The sequence below is a fragment of the Salmo salar genome, chromosome 14, assembly GCF_965601325.2.
Source record: "Salmo salar chromosome 14, fSalSal1, whole genome shotgun sequence".
Classification (NCBI taxonomy): domain Eukaryota; kingdom Metazoa; phylum Chordata; class Actinopteri; order Salmoniformes; family Salmonidae; genus Salmo; species Salmo salar.
Genome location: NC_138304.1, coordinates 8,095,685 through 8,111,601, shown reverse-complemented (window position 1 = coordinate 8,111,601; position 15,917 = coordinate 8,095,685). Strand labels below are relative to the sequence as shown.

General features: G+C 42.4%; 1 protein-coding gene and 1 non-coding gene across 2 annotated transcripts in view; one reads left to right on the top strand and one right to left on the bottom strand.

Annotated features, from left to right (window-relative positions):
- Positions 1-15,917, bottom strand: part of LOC106568689 (activated CDC42 kinase 1) — a 183,282-nt gene that overhangs the window by 139,822 nt on the left and 27,543 nt on the right. Inside the window, exon 2 of the mRNA XM_014139250.3 lies at positions 10,345-10,657. The gene's annotated coding sequence lies outside the window, so the exon portion shown is untranslated. The remainder of the gene's footprint in view (positions 1-10,344; positions 10,658-15,917) is intronic.
- trnaa-ugc (transfer RNA alanine (anticodon UGC)) lies at positions 4,254-4,329 on the top strand. Its single transcript has one exon. It is a non-coding gene; the product is annotated as a tRNA-Ala (tRNA).

The following is a 15,917-nucleotide window of genomic DNA, read 5'->3' as shown; positions in this document are numbered from 1 at the left end:
CTCTCCAGAGATGTTTGATCAGGTTCAAGTCCAGGCTCTGGCTGGGTCACTCAAAGACATTCAGAGACTTGTTCCGAAGCCACTCCCACAGCATGATGCTGCCACCACCGTGCATCCCCTAGGGATGGTGTCAGGTTTCCTCCAGACGTGACACTTGGCATTCAGGACAAAAAGTTCAATCTTGGTTTCATTAGACCAGAGAACCTTGTTTCTCATGGTCTGAGAGTCCTTTAAGTGCCTTTTGACAAACTCCAAGCAGGCCTTCATGTGCCTTTTACTAAGGAGTGGCTTCCATCTGGCCACTACCATAAAGGCCTGATTGGTGGAGTGCTGCAAAAATGGTTGTCCTTCTGGAAGGTTTTACCATCTCCACAGAGAAACTCTGGAGCTCTGTCAGAGTGACCATTGGGTTCTTGGTCACCTCCGTGACCAAGGCCCTTCTCCCCTTTTGCTTAGTTGAGTGGGAGGCCCCGATGCACCTCTTTCTATTCTGGTTAGAGACAGTTTGCACTGTTCTGTGAAGGGAGTAGCACACAGCATTGTACAAAATCTTCAATTTCTTAGCAATTTCTCGCATGGAATAGCCTTCATTTCTCAGACTGACGAGTTTCAGAAAAAAAGTATTTGTTTCTGGCCATTTTGAGCCTGTAATCGAACCCACAAATGCTGATGCTCCGGATACTCAACTAGTCTAAATAATGCCAGTTTTATTGCTTCTTTAATCAGGACAACAGTTTTCAGCTGTGCTAACATAATTGCAAAAGGGTTTTCTAATGATCAATTAGCCTTTTAAAATTATAAACTTGGATTAGCTAACACAACGTGACATTGGAACACAGGAGTGATGGTTGCTGACAATGGGCCTCTGTTTAATGGAATATCTACATAGGCATACAATCTGCCGTTTCCAGCTACAATAGTCATTTACAACATTAACAATGTCTATACTGTATTTCTGATCAATTTGATGTTATTTTAAGACAAGAAAATGTGCTTTTCTTTCAAAAACAAGGACATTTCTAAGTGACCCCAAACTTTTGAATGATAGTGTATGAATGGTTTTGACCACTAAAGTTTTGCTTCACTACAGGCTCCACTGCTTTGATTGGTGTAACAACATTAGCTAGAAACCATGAGGTTCTATCCATATAATGAAAAGGCACCTGCAAAAGAAAATTCAAGAAACTTAGTTACATGCATGATCATGAGCAAAGTCATTGTAGCCTATAATTTAACTTATCCTGCGAGAACCATGAACACAAGCCTGACTTGGCTTTGCTGTACGACAGCCAAAGACTGCCAGCAGCCAACCAAACTTTGCACATTGTCCATTACAATGTAGAAACACGCATTTCAGCCATCTTTCAATACTTACCAATATTACCGGAGCTTCCTCTTATTCTTCCTAACTATTTAATGGCAGATTCGCAGCCTGAGATAACAATAGATGGTGAAGTCAAAGATTTTGTGGTGACGTTTTCCATCTGTGGTGACGTTTTACCTAAATCAATGCTTTTAACAAATCTAGTTCTAGTACCAGCCATAGAGCCTGCTGGCTAATCTTTTGAATATGGTATAGTTAAAAAAAATCCAGCAACAATAGATAACATTAGCTAGCTAGATAAGGTTAACAAGATAGTGCACTGACCGCTAGCTAGCTATGTGTTGATGTTCATCAAGTCCACGTGGAAATACCCACACCCATGAATATGTTTAACCTGTTGGGTCTAGGGGGCAGCATTTGCACGTCTGGATAAAAATTTTGTTACCCGATTTAATCTGGTTACTAATCCCACCCAGTAACTAGAATATGCATATACTTATTATATATGGATAGAAAACACTCTAAAGTTTCCAAAACTGTTTGAATGGTGTCTGTGAGTATAACAGAACTCATTTGGCAGGCAAAACCCTGAGACATTTTCTGACAGGAAGTGGATACCTGATGTGTTGTATTGACTTTAAACCTATCCCATTGAAAAACACAGGGGTTTAGGAATATTTTGGCACTTCCTATTGCTTCCACTAGATGTCACCAGCCTTTACAAAGTGTTTTGAGTCTTCTGGAGGGAGATCTGACCGAACAAGAGCCATGGAACGGTGATGTCCCATTAGACACCTGGCGCGCTAGTTCATGTTGGGTACCCTCGTTCCAATACGTTATAAAAGAGTATGCATTCGTCCACCTTGAATATTATTCATGTTCTGGTTAAAAAAGGCCCTAATGATTTATGCTATACAACGTTTGACATGTTTGAACGAACGGAAATATATTTTTTCCCCTCGTTCATGACGAGAAGTCCGGCTGGCTTACATCATGTGCTAACGAGACGGAGATTTTTGGACATAAATGATGAGCTTTTTTGAACAAAACTACATTCGTTATGGACCTGTGATACCTGGAAGTGACATCTGATGAAGAGAATCAAAGGTAATGGATTATTTACATAGTATTTTCGATTTTAGATCTCCCCAACATGACGTCTAGTCTGTATCGCAACGCGTATTTTTCTGGGCGCAGTGCTCAGATTATTGCAAAGTGTGATTTCCCAGTAAGGTTATTTTTAAATCTGGCAAGTTGATTGCGTTCAAGAGATGTAAATCTATAATTCTTTAAATGACAATATAATATTTTACCAATGTTTTCTAATTTTAATTATTTAATTTCTGACGCTGACTTGACTGCCGGTTATTGGAGGGAAACGATTTCCTCAACATCAATGCCATAGTAAAACGCTGTTTTTCGATATAAATATGAACTTGATAGAACTAAAAATGCATGCATTGTCTAACATAATGTCCTAGGAGTGTCATCTGATGGAGATTGTAAAAGGTTAGTGCATCATTTTAGCTGGTTTTATGGTTTTGGTGACCCTGTCTTTGACTTGACAAAACATTACACACAACTCTTGTAAATGTACTGTCCTAACATACTCTAAATTTATGCTTTCGCCGTAAAACCTTTTTGAAATCGTAAAACGTGGTTAGATTAAGGAGATGTTTATCTTTCAAATGGTGTAACATAGTTGTATTTTTGAAAAATTTGAATTTTGACATTTATTTGGATTCAAATTTGCCGCTCTTGAAATGCACCTGCTGTTGATGGAGTGCACCACGGGTGGCACGCTAGCGTCCCACCTAGCCCCAAGAGGTTAAGTAGCCTTTGTCATTCCTTGGAGGTGGAACCTAAACATGGATTTCATCTCACTTTACGCTGAAGGAATTAAAAGAAAAATTGCTTTGACTGAGTTGGAACTTGTTTTGTTCCATAGGCTATTACATGAAAATGACAAAGATAGGGGCCCAAAAATCCCCCAGAGATTGGCATGATTACCCGAGCAAATGTCCCAAAGCTGCTGGGCTTTGATGGCATCTCATGGATTCAGTTTCTCTAGCAGTTAAAACTGCTGCACGGGCGCACACACAGCATCACGCACAGCTTGACCTTCAGCCTGATACATTTGTGTGGCTTATTCTTCTGCCACCACTGTCCCTCCAGCTCATCTCCTCAGTCCCACCCCTTACCATACCATCACATCAACAACAAATAACCTACGTTAAAACCTGTTGGGGCTAGGGGGCAGTATTTGCACGGCCGGATAAAAAACGTACCCGATTTAATCTGGTTACTACTCCTGCCCAGTAACAAGAATATGCATATAATTAGTAGATTTGTATAGAAAACACTAACGTTTCTAAAACTTTTTGAATGGTGTCTGAGTATAACAGAACTCATATGGCAGGCCAAAACCTGAGAAGATTCCAGGCAGGAAGTGGAAATCTGATTTGTGGAATCACCTTCAACACTTTGCCTATGAAACACACCATGAGTTAGGATTCATTTGGCACTTCCTAAGGCTTCCACTGGATGTCAACAGTCTTTTCAAAGTGGTTTGAGTCGTCTACGGTAGAAACTGACCAAACGAGAGGCCTGGAAAGTTGGTAATAGGGGGAGGGCCATTACTACTATGACGCGCGCGCCCGTGGGTACCCTCTCGTTCCGAAACATTTAGTAAGACAATGCAATCGTCCGCCTTGAATATTATTGTAGCTCTGATTGAAAAAGGCTCTAAAGATTTATGTTATACAACGTTTGACATGTTTGAACGAACGTAAATATATATCTTTTGCACATTCGTGACGACAAGTCCCGCACGCCTCGTACATTATGAGTAGCCTTCGGAACGCGCTAACAAGAAGGAGCTATTGGGACATAAATTAACTTTTTAACTAAACTACATTTGTTGTGGACCGGTCCCGTGTGGCTCAGTTGGTAGAGCATGGTGTTTGCAACGCCAGGGTTGTGGGTTCGATTCCCACGGGGGACCAGTACGGAGAAAAAAAATGTATGAAATGTATGCATTCACTACTGTAAGTCGCTCTGGATAAGAGCGTCTGCTAAATGACTAAAATGTAAATGTAAAAAAAATGGATTCCTGGAAGTGCCTTCTGATGAAGATAATCAAAGGTAAGGGAATATTTACAATAGTATATTTGATTTTAGATGGTTCCAAGATGGAGCTAACCTGTATCGCCTAGCCTATTTTTCTGAGCATAGCACCTCGTTTATTGCAAAGTGTGATTTCCCAGTAAAGTTATTTTTAAATCTGGCAATGCGGTTGCATTCACGAGATGTTAATCTATTATTCTTTGAATGACAATATTAGATTTGACCAATGTTTTCGAATAGTAATTTTGTAAATTGTAGCGCTGATTCACCGGAAGCATTGGGAAAATATTTTCTGAACATCACGCGCCGATGTAAAATGCTGTTTTTATATATAAATATGAACTTTATCGAACAAAAGAATGCATGTATTGTGTAACATGATGTCCTAGGAGTGTCATCTGATGAAGATTGTCAAAGGTTAGTGCATAATTTTAGCTGGTTTTCTGCTTTTGGTGCTGTCCTTGAATTGAAAATGGCTGTGTACTTTTTTTGGCTATGTACTGTCCTAACAATCTAACTTTATGCTTTTGCCGTAAAGCCTCTTTGAAATCGGACACCGTGGTTGGATTAAGGAGGTGTTTATCTTTCAAATGGTGTAAAATAGTTGATTGTTTGAGAAATTGAAATTATTAGATTTTTGCTATCTTGTCAAGCAATCCCGTTACCGGAATGAGAACGGGAAGGGGTCCCATAGAGGTTAACGGAAGTGGCTGCCCATATTGAGGTTGAATTCAGTAGGACGCACCATCACTTGTGACTTGTCTTTCTGGGATAAGTCTACTTTCAAAATTGAATAACAATAATTCTACAGGGAAAAAAACCTGCTTTTTGCTTTTAGACATGTAGGCAGGTGGAGGTGGTGGATTAGGGCAATATTTTCTCAGGCTCATGCACTCTATGACCTGGGGGACGTAAGTAAGTAATATAATGCTCTAGATTCACAATAGATTAAAGCTCTTCTAATAAGAACATGGTTTGAAACAGGGCAACGTTCAGTAGAGTACAGCATTGTGGTGTTTTCAGATATATAGATATTATGTAGAGAACAGTCCTCACTGACATGTATTTATTTTATTTAACCTTTAACTAAGCAAGTCAGTTAAGAATAAATTCTTATTTACAATGGCTGCCTACACCAGCCAAACCCGGACGACACTGGGCCAATTGTGCGCCGCCCTATGGGACTCCCAATCACGGCCGGTTGTGATACAGCCTGGATTCGAACCAGGGACTGCAGTGACACCTCTTGTACTGAGATGCAGTGACTTAGACCGCTGCGCCACCCAGGAGCCCTAAAGGTGTGCCAAGCTTGTAGCGTCATACCCAAGAAGACTCGAGGCTGCTTTGTCATTATGGGGCAGTGTGTAGATTGATAATCCATTTTAGAATAAGGCTGTAACGTATCAAAATGTAGAAAAAGCAAGGGGTCTTAATACTTTCCCAATTCACTATCTAGCCTTATTCTACTTGTTGATCTATTTCAGATCTGTGCTGCTGAGTTGGATGAAAGACTGGAGACGATCAAAGGAAGCCATTTTGGACTATCAAGAACCAGCACCAGAAAGGCGCAAACATTTACCCGAGTGCCTCGTTGGCGTGTTGAAGTTCTTTCCACGTTAATAGTTCCCTGTCTGTAGAACTTTCCTGAGGCATTTGTTCTATTTATAGAGAATCGAGGCATCATTCGACTGCAAACTAGCTAACTAGTGTATCCATTTTCCATCTCTCAACTCTGTTGTCCACTGACATACTCCTGATGTGCACAGTGCTCATATGGGATGAACTGAGAACAGGCACAGTGGCACACTGTTTTTCATGATAGGTTGGTTATGAGGACACGCGTAAGCATGCAAGTGTGGCGAATGTATGTGTGGGTGTTGCAGATGTGCTCTTTCAGAGATCGCATTGAATCACACCTGCGGTGAGTGGGCTAGACTACACTGCCAATCTTCCGGTGTTTTCCTGAGTGAAAGAATAAATAGGAAGAGATAAGAGAAGCAGCACATAACAACAGCCTGATGAACCAGAGAGTGAGAGGGGGGAAAGAGAAGAAAGAAAATAGAAACTTTGAGAGGTGTGCCGAAGCAAGCAATGTACCCAAGACACGGAGATTGTGAGACGGAAAGATGAAGAGACTCTAGAGGTGGCAACACATGGAGAGAGAGAGTCTAGAAATAAGGGGCATCTTAGAGAGGAGAGAAAAAAAATTGATTACACGAGTATGAAATGAATGCAGTCTCCCACCTACTACAGGGCTGTCTGTGTTACTAGGACTCCTATTAACAAAGACAATCTAAGTGAGTGCGTCGTACGTACGCTTATCAGACGCTCCATCTCCAGCACGTCCTTGATATGTTTCCGGTTGCCGTGAATCACGAGTGTATGGGCAAGGTTAGTAACTAGTGGTGTTACGGCCTTCGGATAGATAGTCTGACTGCATGCCAACGTGTGACAACTAGCTTGGAGCAGCTCAACCCTCCCAGGAGGTCCTGTAGAACACGTCACTGTCCAACTGACAAGAACTGGATTGAAGCCTGCAGATTTTTCCTAAAGCATACTATAGCAGACAACACATGGTGTGTGTTTGCCCGGTTATTGGCAAAAGATTTGATCTGATTGGTGAAAAGACCAATTAGTGGAAAAGTATCAGAAATGAGCTGCCGGTGTGTGGGCAGAGTAGAGTAGGATACATGAAAACATCTGTATATGTGTTGGGGTAATTTATCTCTTTAAGAACGCCACACTACTGAGCCCCACACACTGTACTGAAAAACAAGTGGGCTATTATTCTTAACTGTATTTCATACCAAAAAAGTTTTTTGTTGAAAATTAAACCAATGCACCACAAACACATACAGTGCATAGGGGAGGAGGAACATTGAAAACGAGACACCACCAACCTATAACTGGAGAACGCAATGGCCTGCCCCGTTAAAAGGGCCATTTGAACACGCTTCCGGACACGTTAATGACATATCTGACATATATCCGGAATAGGCACACCGCATGCCCTTGACTGTGGTAAGGCGATAACTGTGTGTGCTTATGTGGGAGAGAGAGGAGAGAGTTGGTAGAGCATGGCACTTGCAACGGCAGGATAGTGGGTTCCATTCCCAGGACCACCCATATGTAAAATGTATGCATGCATGGCTAAATCACTTTGGATAAAAGCATCTGCTAAAATGGCATATTTTATTACAGCGAGTGTGTGAACAAAAACACTGAATATGAGCTCAAATGGGGAAGGATGAAGGGAGAGGCGTGTGCAGAAAGACAGCAAGAAGGAACAGAAAAGAAGAGAATTTAAGAGGAAAAATAGTGTGAGGGACAGAGAGCAAGAGGGTTGGTGGGTTGGGGGGGAACGTGGCACCCAGATTAAAATAACACTCCCCCTGCCACCACCCGCAAGGGCTCCTTCCTCTTACTTCTCTGCCGTCAGTCTGGGCCCCCCAGGCCCTCCCAACATTGAGAGACACTTCACAAGAAGCACACTCGCTGCTATTCTGGGCCGGCCTCACACTCCTCCGCCATTTACGCATAGAGTGTTGGTCTACCAGAGAAAAGAAGATATTATCTGCTAAGTAGGGAGCATTCACTAATTTCCTGTACACACCTCTCAGGCAGTCCTCTTTAACCTCTTGGGGCTAGGTGGGACGCTAGCGTGCCACCTGTGGTGCACTCCATCAACAGCAGGTGCATTTCAAGAGCGGCAAATTTGAATCCAAATAAATGTCAAAATTCAAATTTTTCAAAAATACAACTATGTTACACCATTTGAAAGATAAACATCTCCTTAATCTAACCACGTTTTACGATTTCAAAAAGGTTTTACGGCGAAAGCATAAATTTAGAGTATGTTAGGACAGTACATTTACAAGAGTTGTGTGTAATGTTTTGTCAAGTCAAAGACAGGGTCACCAAAACCATAAAACCAGCTAAAATGATACACTAACCTTTTACAATCTCCATCAGATGACACTCCTAGGACATTATGTTAGACAATGCATGCATTTTTAGTTCTATCAAGTTCATATTTATATACAAAAACAGCGTTTTACTATGGCATTGATGTTGAGGAAATCGTTTCCCTCCAATAACCGGCAGTCAAGTCAGCGTCAGAAATTAAATAATTAAAATTAGAAAACATTGTTAAAATATTATATTGTCATTTAAAGAATTATAGATTTACATCTTTTGAACGCAATCAACTTGCCAGATTTAAAAATAACCTTACTGGGAAATCACACTTTGCAATAATCTGAGCACTGTGCCCAGAAAAATACGCGTTGCGATACAGACTAGACGTCATGTTGGGGAGATCTAAAATCGAAAATACTATGTAAATAATCCATTACCTTTGATTCTCTTCATCAGATGTCACTTCCAGGTATCACAGGTCCATAACGAATGTAGTTTTGTTCAAAAAAGCTCATCATTTATGTCCAAAAATCTCCGTCTCGTTAGCACATGATGTAAGCCAGCCGGACTTCTCGTCATGAACGAGGGGAAAAAATATATTTCCGTTCGTTCAAACATGTCAAACGTTGTATAGCATAAATCATTAGGGCCTTTTTTAACCAGAACATGAATAATATTCAAGGTGGACGAATGCATAGCCTTTTATAACGTATTGGAACGAGGGTACCCAACATGAAGTAGCGCGCCAGGTGTCTAATGGGACATCACCGTTCCATGGCTCTTGTTCGGTCAGATCTCCCTCCAGAAGACTCAAAACACTTTGTAAAGGCTGGTGACATCTAGTGGAAGCAATAGGAAGTGCCAAAATATTCCTAAACCCCTGTGTCTTTCAATGGGATAGCTTTAAAGTCAATACAACACATCAGGTATCCACTTCCTGTCAGAAAATGTCTCAGGGTTTTGCCTGCCAAATGAGTTCTGTTATACTCACAGACACCATTCAAACAGTTTTGGAAACTTTAGAGTGTTTTCTATCCATATATAATAAGTATATGCATATTCTAGTTACTGGGTAGGATTAGTAACCAGATTAAATCGGGTACATTTTTTTTATCCAGACGTGCAAATGCTGCCCCCTAGACCCAACAGGTTAAACAGCAACAGTGAGCAGCAGACACCTGTTTGGGTGCATGGCTGGCCTGTATCTCGTCTGAGTGGGAGGAAGGAACAGAGGAGCTCTTGTGTAGCCAAGCAGGGCCTGACGGACTGACTCTTACCTCATCAGCTCAGCTGGCTCTGGAAACACCACTGTCACATGCAGACATTTCAGCCAAAGAGAGAAAAAAAAATGCTGCTCTCAGATATGCTTCGCTTTTGCGTGGGCACACGCTGTTTTCGCAGGAAATGGCCAACCAATCAACATCGCTTTGTCTGTTTGCGTGTGTAGGAGTATGTGGTTGGGTGGTTGTGTACACACAGTACAAAGTGCAATGTGTGTGTGCAACTTTGTTTTGGTCTTACTGCTACAAAACCACAAAAGCCAAAACACCACCATGTACAAAAAAATTGCTCCAGCAGTCTGTCAGAGAACACTGGACAACCTGTGACCCCGAATGACATCCTCCTTAGCTAACCCTATTAAAGTGAATAAATACCCTCCATTCAAAACAGGATCTCACTTGCACATTCCTTCCACCAAGCAAAGCAAGTCAGACTGATTTCATTTCCTGTCTGCATTGCTGAGATGCTTTGGACATAACAATTTGGACTGGAAACGGAATGAGCACGGCTTTGACAGCGAAGACAAATCTCAATGGGCATCTTTGCATCGTTCCTTTATCTGAATTTGCAGACCAAGAAAACTAGATTCAGACTACATTTGACAGAAGAACAACTTTCTTGCAACACACACATGTCCTAACTAACAAAGATTTGCACCAAGCGTTCATAATGTATACACACATCCAATGTCTTACCTCCTAGGTGATGGTAGGCTGAAGGCCGAAAGTAGAAGTTGTCCCTCCGTCTGTCTGTAGACCCTCTCTCTCTGGGGACGAGCCTACCCTCAGGGACAGTAGGGTGTACGGATGGGTGGGGGGGTAGGAAGGTCAGAGGTCACTCACGGACTGGATAGCGGCAGGCCCCGGTCCGTGGCGAGGCGCAGCCCACGGCTAAGAGTCCATTATGTCGCTGTGGGATGGTGCGGAAAGGTCAGCGGGTCACATGGTCTCGCACGTCCCCGTCCATGGGAAACCACACACACCCAAGGAGTCTATTTCAGGAAACTGCCTGAGAGAAAAAAAGCACACCCTCAGAATCAATACCATTGCATAACAATTAATGCCAATATATGGTCATATTTACTGGAAGTTGTAATCAAGGTTGGTCCTACTTGACGAAGAACACTGTACAACATCGATGCTGTTTTACTCCTACTATCAAATTTGGTAGCGTGGGTTGCGGAGACAGTGCAACATCTACACTTTCTTCCTCTCCCCATAATGACAAAGTGAAAACATGTTTTTGGAAATCTTTGCTAATGTATTGAAAATTTTATACAGAAATATTTAATTTATATAAGTTTATCTTTGGCAGCGATTACAGCTGTGAGTCTTTCTGGGTAAGTCCATAAGAAATTTCTACACCTGAATTCCTGGAGTTATTTTTGCACGATAATCTTTTTACCATTCTTCAAGTTCTGTCAAGCTGGTTGCTGAACATTGCTAGACAGCTATTTTCAAGTCTTGCCCTAGATTTCCATGCCGATTTGTCAAAAATGCAAAAAGACAACTGAGGAAAATTCAATGTCGTCTTGGTAAGCAATTCCAGAGTATATTTGGCTTTGTGTTTTAGGTTATTGTTTTTATAATTTTTTTCTACTGTATCATTGATTGTATGTTGTTTTACTCCATGTGTAACTCTGTGTTCTTGTATGTTGTCGAACTGCTTTGCTTTATCTTGGCCAGGTCGCAATTGTAAATGAGAACTTGTTCAGCAGACTGATACAGGTTTTCCTCAAGGATTTTGCCTGTTTTACTATAGTGTCTTATTGCTCAACAGGATGCATGTTTTGGAATATTTTTATTCTGTATTCTGTTCACTGTGATTTAGTTTAGTATTGTGGAGCAACTACAATGTTGTTGATCCATTCTCAGTTTTCTCCCATCACAGCCATGAAACTCGGTTTGAAAGTCATGAAACGGTTTTAAAAGTCACCATTGGCCTCATGGTGAATTCCCTGAGCTGTTCCCTTCCTCTCCAGCAACTGAGTTAGCCTGTATCTTTGTAGTGACTGGGTGTATTGATACACCATCCAAAGCGTCATTAATAACTTCACCATGCTCAAAGGGATATTAAAATGTCAGCTTTTTTTATTTGCATTTTTGCAAGGCATTGGAAAATCTCCCCGGTCTTTGTGGTTGAATCTGTGTTTGTAATTCACTGCTCGACTGAGGGACCTTGCATAAAATTGTATGTGTGGGGTACAGAGATGAGGTAGTCATTAAAATGACCTTTTAATGACGTCAGACCGAGGCTCTGCGTCTGTCCTCGTGCTCCTAGATCTTAGTGCTGCTTTTGATGCCATCGATCATCACATTATTTTGGAGAGACTGGAAACCCAAATTGGTCTAAATGGACAAGTTCTGGCCTGGTTTAGGTCTTATCTGTCGGAAAGATATCAGTTTGTCTCTGTGAATGGTTTGTCCTCTGACAAATCAACTGTAAATTTCGGTGTTCCTCAAGGTTCCGTTTTAGGACCACTATTGTTTTCACTATATATTTTACCTCTTGGGGATGTCATTCGAAAACATAATGTTACATTTCACTGCTATGCGGATGACACACAGCTGTACATTTCAATGAAACATGGTGAAGCCCCAAAATTGCTCTCACTAGAAGCCTGTGTCTCAGATATAAGGAATTGGATGGCTGCAAACTTTCTACTCTTAAACTCGGACAAAACAGATGCTTGTTCTAGGTCCCAAGAAACAAAGATCTTCTGTTGAATCTGACAATTAATCTGGATGGTTGTACAGTCGTCTCAAATAAAACTGTGAAGGACCTCGGGGTTACTCTGGACCCTGATCTCTCTTTTGAAGAACATATCAAAACTGTTGCAAGGACAGCTTTTTTTCATCTACGTAACATTGCAAAAATCAGAAACTTTCTGTCCAAAAATGACGCAGAAAAATGAATCCATGCCTTTGTTACTTCTAGGTTGTACTACTGCAATGCTCTACTTTCCGGCTACCCGGATAAAGCACTAAATAAACTTCAGTTAGTGCTAAATACGGCTGCTAGAATCCTGACTAGAACCAAAGAATTTGATCATATTACTCCAGTGCTAGCCTCCCTACACTGGCTTCCTGTTAAGGCAAGGGCTTATTTCAAGGTTTTACTGCTAACCTACAAAGCATTAGATGGGCTTGCTCCTACCTATCATTCCGATTTGGTCCTGCCGTACATACCTACACGTACGCTACGGTCACAAGACGCGGGCCTCCTAATATTTCCTAGAATTTCTAAGCAAACAGCTGGAGGCAGGGCTTTCTCCTATAGAGCTCAATATTTATGGAATAGTCTGCCTACCCATGTGAGACACGCAGACTCAGTCTCAACCTTTAAGTCTTTACTGAAGACATATCTCTTCAGTAGGTCCTATGATTAAGTGTAGTCTGGCCCAGGGGTGTGAAGGTGAACGGAAAGGCTGGAGAAACGAACCACCCTTGCTGTCTCTGCCTGGCCGGTTTCCCCTCTTTCCACTGGGATTCTCTGCCTCTACCCCTATTACGGGGGCTGAGTCACTGGCTTGCTGGTGTTCTTCCATGCCGTCCCTGGGAGGGGTGCGTCACTTGAGTGGGTTGAGTCACTGACGTGGTCTTCCTGTCTGGGTTGGCGCCCCCCCTTGGGCTGTGCCGTGGCGGAGATCTTTGTGGGCTATACTCGGCCTTGTCTTAGGATGGTATGTTGGTGGTTGGAGATATCCCTCCAGTGGTGTGGAGGCTGTGCTTTGGCAAAGTGGGTGGGGTTATATCCTACCTGTTTGGCTCTGTCCGGGGGTTTCATCGGATGGGGCCACAGTGTCTCCTGACCCCTCCTGTCTCAGCCTCCAGTATTTATGCTGCAGTAGTTTATGTGTCGGGGGGCTAGGGTCAGTCTGTCACATCTGGAGTATTTCTCTTGTCTTTTCCGGTGTCCTGTGTGAATTTAAATATGCTCTCTCTAATTCTCTCTTTCTTTCTCTCTCGGAGGACCTGAGCCCTAGGACCATGCCTCAGGACTACCTGGCTTGATGACTCCTTGCTATCCCCAGTTCACCTGGCCGTGCTGCTGCTCCAGTTCCAACTGTTCTGCCTGCAGCTATGGAACCCTGACTTGTTCACCGGACGTGCTACCTGTCCCAGACCTGCTGTCCCAGACCTGCTGGAACCCTGACCTATTCACTGGACGTGCTACCTGTCCCAGACCTGCTGTTTTCAACTCTCTAGAGACAGCAGGAGCGGTAGAGATACTCTCAAAGATCGGCTATGAAAAAGCCAACTGACACTTACTCTTGTGTTACTGACTTGTTGCACCCTCGACAACTACTATGATTATTATTATTTGACCATGCTGGTCATTTATGAACATTTGAACATCTAGGCCATGTTCTGTTATAATCTCCACCCGGCACAGCCAGAAGAGGACTGTCCACCCCTCATAGCCTGGTTCCTCTCTAGGTTTCTTCCTAGGTTTTGGCCTTTCTAGGGAGTTTTTCCTAGCCACCGTGCTTCTACACCTGCATTGCTTGCTGTTTGGGGTTTTAGGCTGGGTTTCTGTACAGCACTTTGAGATATCAGCTGATGTAAGAAGGGCTATATAAATAAATTTGATTTGATTTGATTTAGTCATTGAAAAATCATGTTGAACACTATTATTGCACATACAGCAGAGTGAGCCCATGCAACTTATTATGTGACTTGTTAAGCACATTTTTAGTTACAGTCTTGTCCCATCGCTGCATCTCCGTACGGACTCGGGAGAGGTGAAGGTCGAGAGCCACGCGTCCTTCGAAACACAACCCGCCAATCCGCACTGCTTCTTGACACACTGCTCGCTTAACCCGGAAGTCAGCAGCACCTTTTTGTCGCAGGAAACACCGTACAGCTGGCGACCTGAAGTTAGCGTGTATGCGCCCGGCCGCCACAAGGAGTCGCTAGAGAGCCATGGGATAAGGGCATCCCAGCTGGCCAAACCCTCCCCTAACCCGAACGACGCGGGGCTAATTATGCGCCGTCTCATGGGTCTCCCGGTCTGCTGCGACACAGCCCAGGATTGAACCCGGATCTCTAGCACTGCGATGCAATGCCTTAGACTGCTGCAACACTCGGGAGGCCCGGGGTTGAATTTCTAAAAACATAATTCCACTTCGACATTATGGGGTTATTGTGTGTAGGCCAGTGACACAAAATCTCAATATAATACATTTTCAATTCAGGCTGTAACAACAAAATGTGGAAAAAGTCAAGGGGTGTGAATACTCTCTGAAGGCACCGTACATACCCCAACCAGAAGCCATGGATTACAGGTAACATCCACATTTAAGGAGCGGGAAACTAATTTGGATGCTTATAAGAAATCCCGCTACGACCTCCGAGTCATTACACAGGCAAAGTGTCAATACAGGACTAACATCGAATCCTACTATGCCGGCTATGATGAATGTGGCAGGGCTTGCAAACTATCATGGATTACAAAGGGAAACCCAGCCCAGAGCTGCCCAGCAACAAGAGCCTACCTGGTGAGTGTTGCTTCTGAAGCAAGCAACACTAAACCATGCATGAGAGCACCAGCTGTTCCGGACGACTGTATGATCTTGCTCTCTGTAGCCGATGTGAGTGTAACACATTTAACACTAGAACCTTCCCTGACTTTTCCTAAATGTTTTTGTTTTACACTGCTAATTTCTCAGAACTATGAAATCACAAACAGAAACGTATTGAGCCTTTTTAGTTTTTTCCCCCCACACTTTTACCAAACTTAACTCGCCAAGACAACGCACAGTAGGACGTTGGTACCCAGACAGACGCTAATGCTTCTCTCTCGCTCGCTCTCTCTCTCCTCACTGAATGAATGGCCATTAATTTAAATAATATAAGAATAACAATTTGTTCTTAACTGACTTGCCTAGTTAAATAAAGGTAAAAAAAAATATATAATAATAATATTATTAATAATAATAAAATTTGGCCTAAATGAATGAGGGTGAAGTGTTTGATTTAATTTAAAAAAGATTGTGTTATGCCTATTTGTCAGCAGCAAATAATTTGACCAGGTGGCCTTGCGGGTTGATATCATTCACTTTATAAAAATAATCTGTTATGGGACTGTTTTATTTACTATAACTAATCAAATTTATTGTAAGGGAAACAAAAACATGCTATGTGTTGCAGTAGCCCTTTAGAATAATGCAAAACATATTCTTTACTCTATCCAAGCTGATGAGTGGGAAACAAAAGTGTCAGTCAGCCTGCACAGCCTAAACTTTACTGTCTATAAACTATAGCCA